The sequence below is a fragment of the Salvelinus sp. IW2-2015 genome, unplaced genomic scaffold, assembly GCF_002910315.2.
Source record: "Salvelinus sp. IW2-2015 unplaced genomic scaffold, ASM291031v2 Un_scaffold2777, whole genome shotgun sequence".
NCBI lineage: Eukaryota > Metazoa > Chordata > Actinopteri > Salmoniformes > Salmonidae > Salvelinus > Salvelinus sp. IW2-2015.
This window is the reverse complement of record NW_019944079.1, coordinates 32,786-39,045: the sequence shown is the minus strand read 5'-3', so window position 1 is coordinate 39,045 and position 6,260 is coordinate 32,786. Positions and strand designations below refer to the sequence as shown.

The following is a 6,260-nucleotide window of genomic DNA, read 5'->3' as shown; positions in this document are numbered from 1 at the left end:
ACAGGTCATGGGACTGCTATTCCACTGTGGTCAATGCTTTTTTAGCTGTTTACTTTTAATTAATAAAAAGTCACTCGCATTCCACAGGTCTGATTGTGTTCTAAACACCATCGTTAGAAAGCTTTTATTCACCCATCATAGTCATGATGGATCAAACTGTTGTCATTTGAGGTCATGAAAACTACAAATCCCATTTAAGTTAAAAATACTGACCAGGTTGCCCTTTGACCTTGAACTCCATCCACACCTGTAATACCCTGAAAGAGAAAGACAGGTAATCAGATTTAACTGTATTTGATGTTATCTATTAATGTCAGACTGGTTTGAAGGGTGTTAAATTGCTATTGAGAACAGCATTAAGGTGAAGGTTGGATGTTGACTTACTGGCTGCCCAGGTGGCCCAGGGGACCCCTCTGGCTCCCGACAAGTCCTCTGGCACCCTAGAGTCAAACACAGCACACTGATCAATACTGTATCAGGTTCATATAAGCTCATGTATATATACATCCTCAAATTATGACTGAAATACAGGTACAGTAAACAGTACGCAGTCAAAAGTTTGGGACACAACCTACCATTCAAGGGTTTTCTTTGTTTTTACTATTTTCTACATTGTAGAAATAGTGATACAATCAAAAACATAGAAATAACACATATGGAATCATGTAGTAACAAAAAAAGTGTTAAACAAAATATATTTGATATTTGAGAATCTTCAAAGTAGCCACCCTTTGCTTGATGACAGCTTTGCACACTCTTGGTATTCTCTCAACCAGCTTCACCTGGAATGCTTTTCCAACAGTTTGAAAGGATTCCCACATATTCTGAGCACTTTCTGGCTGTTTTCCTTCACTCAGCGTTCCAACTCATCCCAAACCATCTCAATTGGGTTTGAGTCAGGTGACTGCTACCGCATTTGTGTTGCTACCATGTTGTGTCATAGTGAGGTTGCTGTTATCTATCTGTTGTGATCTGTGTTTTTTCCTTATATTTTATTTATTTATTTTTAAATCCCAGCCCCCGTCCCCGCAGGAGGCATTTTGACTTTTGTTCAGTAGCCCATGTAAATAAGAATTTGTTCTTAACCGGATTTGCCTATTATAACATAGAATGACTTGCCAGGTCAGTCTGATGAAGCACTCCATCACTCTCCTTCTTCGTCATCTAGCCCTTATTAATCAAATCAAATTCGTGTTTTCACATATACAGCAGGTTGAGGACCCTTACTGTGAAATGCGAAAATTACCACAACATTTAAAAAAAATGAACGTAAAGAGATAAGAATAAAATAATAAAAGCAGCAGTAAATAACAATAGCGGGGCTATATACAGGAGGTACGGTACAGAGTCAATGTGCGGGGGCAGCCGGTGTCGAGGGTAATTGAGGTAATATGTACATGTAGGTAGAGTTATTATAGGACTATGCATAGATAACAACGAGAGTAACAGCAGTGTAGAGAGGGGCAATGATAAATAGTCTGGGTAGCCATTTGATTAGGTTTTAGGAGTCTTATGGCTTGGGGGTAGAAGTTGTTTAGAAGCCTCTTGGACCTAGAACATGGTGCTCCGGTACCGCTTGCCGTGCGGTTAGAGACAGAGAGAACAATCTATGACCAGGGTGGCTGGATCTTGACACTTTTTAGGCCTTCCTCTGATATCGCCCTGTGTATAGAGGTCCTGGATTTCAGGAATCTTGGTCCGGTGATGTACTGGGCCGTACGCAACTACCCTCTGTAGTGCCTTGCGGTCAGAGGCCGAGCAGTTGCCATACCAGGCAGTGATGCAACCCATCAGGATGCTCTCGATGTTGCAGCTGTAAAACCTTTTGAGGATCTGAGGACCCATGCCAAGTCTTTTCAGTCTCCTGAGGGGGATAGGTTTTGTCGTGCCCCTCTTCACGACTGTCTTGTGTGCTGGACCATGTTACTTTGTTGGCATGTGGACGCCAAGCTCCAACCTGCTCCACTACAGCCCCGCGATGGGAATGGGGGGTGCTCGGTCCTCTTTTCCTGTAGTCCACAATAATCTCCTTTGTCTTGATCACGTTGAGGGAGAGTTTGTTGTCCTTGCCACCAATGGTCACAGTCTCTGACCTCCTCCTATAGGCTGTCTCATCATTGCCACTTGTGTCATCAGCAAACTTAGAGTTGAGTGTGCCTGGCCGTGCAGTCATGAGTGAACAGGAGTACAGGAGGGGACTGGCACGCACCCCTGAAGCGGCCCCGTGGTTGAGGATCAAACGTGGTGTTGTTTTCTTACCCTTACCACCTGGGGCAGCCCGTCAGGAAGTCCAAGATCCAGTTGCAGAGGGAGGTGTTTAGTCCCAGGTCCTTAGCTTAGTGATGAAACTTTGAGGCACGTTATGGTGTTGAACGCTGAGCTGTAGTTAATGAATAGCATTCTCACTAGGTGTTCCTTTATTCCAGGTGGGAAAGGCAGTGTGAGTGCAAATAGAGATTGCATCATCTGGGGATCTGTTGGGCGGTATTAAATTGAAGTGGGTCTAGGGTTTCTGGGATAATGGTTTGATGTAGCCATGACCAGCCTTTCAAAGCATGTCATGCCTACAGACGTGATGCTTACGGGTCGGTAGTCATTTAGGCAGGTTACACAGCCTGAGGGTAGGTGTTGTTGCGTCCTGTTGAAAAACAGTTGATAGTCCCATTAAGCACAAACCAAGGGGATGGCGTGTCACTGCAGAATGCTGTATAGCCATGTGGTTAAGTGTGCTTGAATCTAAGTAAAACCACTGACAGTGTCACCAGCCCACATGCACACACTACACCATCACATCTCCTCCTCCATGCTTCACGGTGGGAAGCACACATGCGGAGATCATCTGTTCACCTACTCTGTGTCTCACAAAGACACGGCGGTTGGAACCAAAAATCTAAATTCGGACTCATCAGACCAAAGGACAGATTTCCACCGCTCTGTTCATTGCTGGGTTTCTTGGCCCAAGCAAGTCTTTCTTTTATTTGTGTCCTTTTTAGTTGTTTCTTTGCAGCAATTCCGACCATGAAGGCCTGATTCATCAACAGTCTCCTCTGAACAGTTTGATGTGAGATTTGTTTGTTACTTGAACTCTGTAGCATTTATTGGCTGCAATTTCTGAGGCTGTAACTCTTAATGAACTTATCCTCTGCAGCAGAGGTAACTCTGGGGTCTTCCTTTCCTGTGTCAGTCCTCATGAGAGACAGTTTCATCAAGCGCTTGATGGTTTTGCACTGCACTTGAAGAAACTTTCAAAGGTTGAAATTTTCAGGAATGACTGACCTTCAGTCTTAAAAGTAATGATGGACTGTCATTTCTCTTTGCTTATTTGAATTGTTCTAGCCATAATAGGACTTGGTCTTTTACCAAATAGGGCTATCTTCTGTATACCAACCCTACCTTGTCACAACACAACTGATTGCTCAAACGCATTAAGGAAAGAAATTCCACAAATGAACTTTTAACAAGGCACACGTGTAATTAAATGCATTCCAGTGACTACCTCATAAAGCTGGTTGAGAGAATGCCAAGAGGGTGCAAAGCTGTCATCAAGGCAAAGAGTGGCTACTTTGAGAAATCTCAATATTCAAATATATTTTGATTTGTTCAACACTTTTTTGGTTACTACATGATTCCATATGTGTATTTCATAGTTTTGATGTTTCACTATTATTCTACAATGTAAAATATTTTAAAAATAAAGAAAAACCCTTGAATGAGTAGTGTGTCCAAAATTTTGACTGGTACTGTATATACAGTATATATGTGTGTGCGTCTGTATGCGTGTTGTGTGGTGTTTCTGGTGCTCATCATGATTGATGTTGTGCGTGTTTGAGAGATAGTGTAAGTAATGTTTGAGTGTGTGTGTCTGTGTGGTATGTCTGTGGGGTGTCTGAGGAAGAGCGAGTTAATGTGCCTGTGCGCATATGGGCAAGTGTGTATTTCTGTGAGAGTGCGTGGTGTGTGTCTGTGAGGAGAGATGAAGCGGGTTGGGGGTGTCGCTGCGTGTGTGTGTCTGTGAGAGAGATGAGCGGGTTGGAGTGTCTCTGCGTGTGTGTTCTGTGAGGAGAGATGAAGCGGGTTGGGGGTCTTGTATGTTGTTTGTAGTGTTTCACTTGTTCTTTATTAAACATGTTGAACACTAGCCGCGCTGCACTTTGGTCCAATCCTTGCTACTCCTCTTCGGATGAAGAGATGGAGGAAAGCCGTTACAGCTACCGCACGTCAAGCGGTACCGGAGCGCCAAGTCTAGCTCCAAGAGGCTTCTAAACAGCTTCTACCCCCAAGCCATTAAACTCCTGAACAGCTAATCAAAGAGCTACCCAGACTATTTGCATTGTCCCCCCTCTCTTTTACTCTGCTGCTACTCTCTGTTATTATCTATGCATCGTCACTTTAATGACTCTACCTACATGTACATATTACCTCAATTACCTCGACACCGGTGCCCCCGCACTTTGACTCTGTACCGGTAGCCCCGCTATCGTTATTTATCTCTTACTTAATTTTTTTGTTTGTTGGTATTTTCATAAAACTGCATTGTTGGTTAAGGGCTTGTAAGTAAGCATTTCACTGTAAGGTCTACAGTACACCTGTTGTATTCGGCGCATGTGACAAATAAAATTTGATTTGATTTGATAAGGGCTATTTGACGAAGAAGGCGAGTGATGGAGTGCTTCATCAGATGACCTGGCCTCCACAATTTATTTATTTATTGGATTTTATTTAACCTTTATTTAACTAGGCAAGTCAGTTAAGAACAAATTCTTATTTACAATGACGGCCGACCAAAAGGCAAAATTACTGCTGTGGGGATGGGGGCTGGGACTAAAAATAAATAAATAAAATATAAATATAGGACAAAACACATATCACGACAAGAGAAACAACACAACACTGACAACAACATGGTAGCAACACAACATGGTAGCAGTCACCTGACCTCAACCCAATTGAGATGGTTTGGGATGAGTTGGACCGCTGAGTGAAGGAAAAGCAGCCAAGAAGTGCTCAGAATATGTGGGAASTCCTTCAAGACTGTTGGAAAAGCATTCCAGGTGAAGCTGGTTGAGAGAATACCAAGAGTGTGCGAAGCTGTCATCAAGGCAAAGGGTGGCTACTTTGAAGAATCTCAAATATCAAACATATTTTTATTTGTTTAACACTTTTTTGGTTACTACATGATTCCATATGTGCTATTTCATAGTKTTGATGACTTCACTATTATTCTACAATGTAGAATATAGTAAAAACAAAGAAAAACCCTTGAATGTGTAGGTGTGTCCAAACTTTTGACTGGTACTGTATACTGTACCTGTATTTGTCATAATTTGAGGATGTATATATATATACATGAGCTTATATGAACCTGATACAGTATTGATCMGTGTGCTGTGTTTGACTCTAGGGTGCCAGAGGACTTGTCGGAGCCAGAGGGTCCCCTGGGCCACCTGGGCAGCCAGTAAGTCAACATCCAACCTTCACCCTAATGCTGTTCAATGGGCAATTTAACACCCTTCAAACCAGTCTGATATTAATAGATAACATCGAATACAGTTAAATCTGATTASCTGTCTTTCTCTTTCAGGGTATTACAGGTGTGGATGGAGTTCAAGGATCAAAGGGCAACCTGGTCAGTATTTTTAACTTAAAATGGGATTTGTAGTTTTCATGACCTCAAAATGACAACAGTTGATCCATGATGACTATAATGGGTGAATAAAAGCTTTCTAACGATGGTGTTTAGAAACACAATCAGACCTGTGGAATGCGAGTGACTTTTATTAATTAAAGTAAACACGAAGAGATAGTAGAAAGATAAAGAGAGAGAGAAAGAAAAGAGAGAGTAGAAAGATAAAGAGAGAGTAGAAAGACAAAGAGAGAGTAGAAAGATAAAGAGAGAGGTAGAAAGATAAAGAGAGAGTAGAAAGATAAAGAGAAGAGTAGAAAGAAAAGAGAGAGTAGAAAAAGAGAAAGAATGGAAAGAAAAAAAGTGTTGAGACGTGTTTTTTATGGATGATGTTTTTGACAACATGTTGTTGTGTGTTGACTTGTGTGAGGTTGTGGGTTACCTGTAATCCAGGATTTCCTTGTTGACCGCTGGGCCCTGTCTCTCCAGGTGGCCCCTGAGACAAAACAACAAGAAGCGTCACACACACTTTCTCTTCACACAACCCTGGTCACATGGTCAGAGCCCCACATGCTAGGAATCCTAAACAGGTCATGGGACTGCTATTCCACTGTGGTCAATTTTTTTTAGCTGTGGT

At 42.2% G+C, this 6,260-nt stretch overlaps 1 long non-coding RNA gene across 1 annotated transcript in view; it reads left to right on the top strand.

Moving 5' to 3' along the window:
* LOC112074726 (uncharacterized) overlaps window positions 1-5,652 on the top strand; it is an 11,326-nt gene extending 5,674 nt beyond the window's left edge. Inside the window, exons 2-3 of the long non-coding RNA XR_002894821.1 lie at window positions 5,402-5,455; window positions 5,582-5,652. This is a non-coding gene — a long non-coding RNA (uncharacterized lncRNA). The remainder of the gene's footprint in view (window positions 1-5,401; window positions 5,456-5,581) is intronic.
* The last annotated feature ends 608 nt before the right edge of the window (window positions 5,653-6,260 follow it).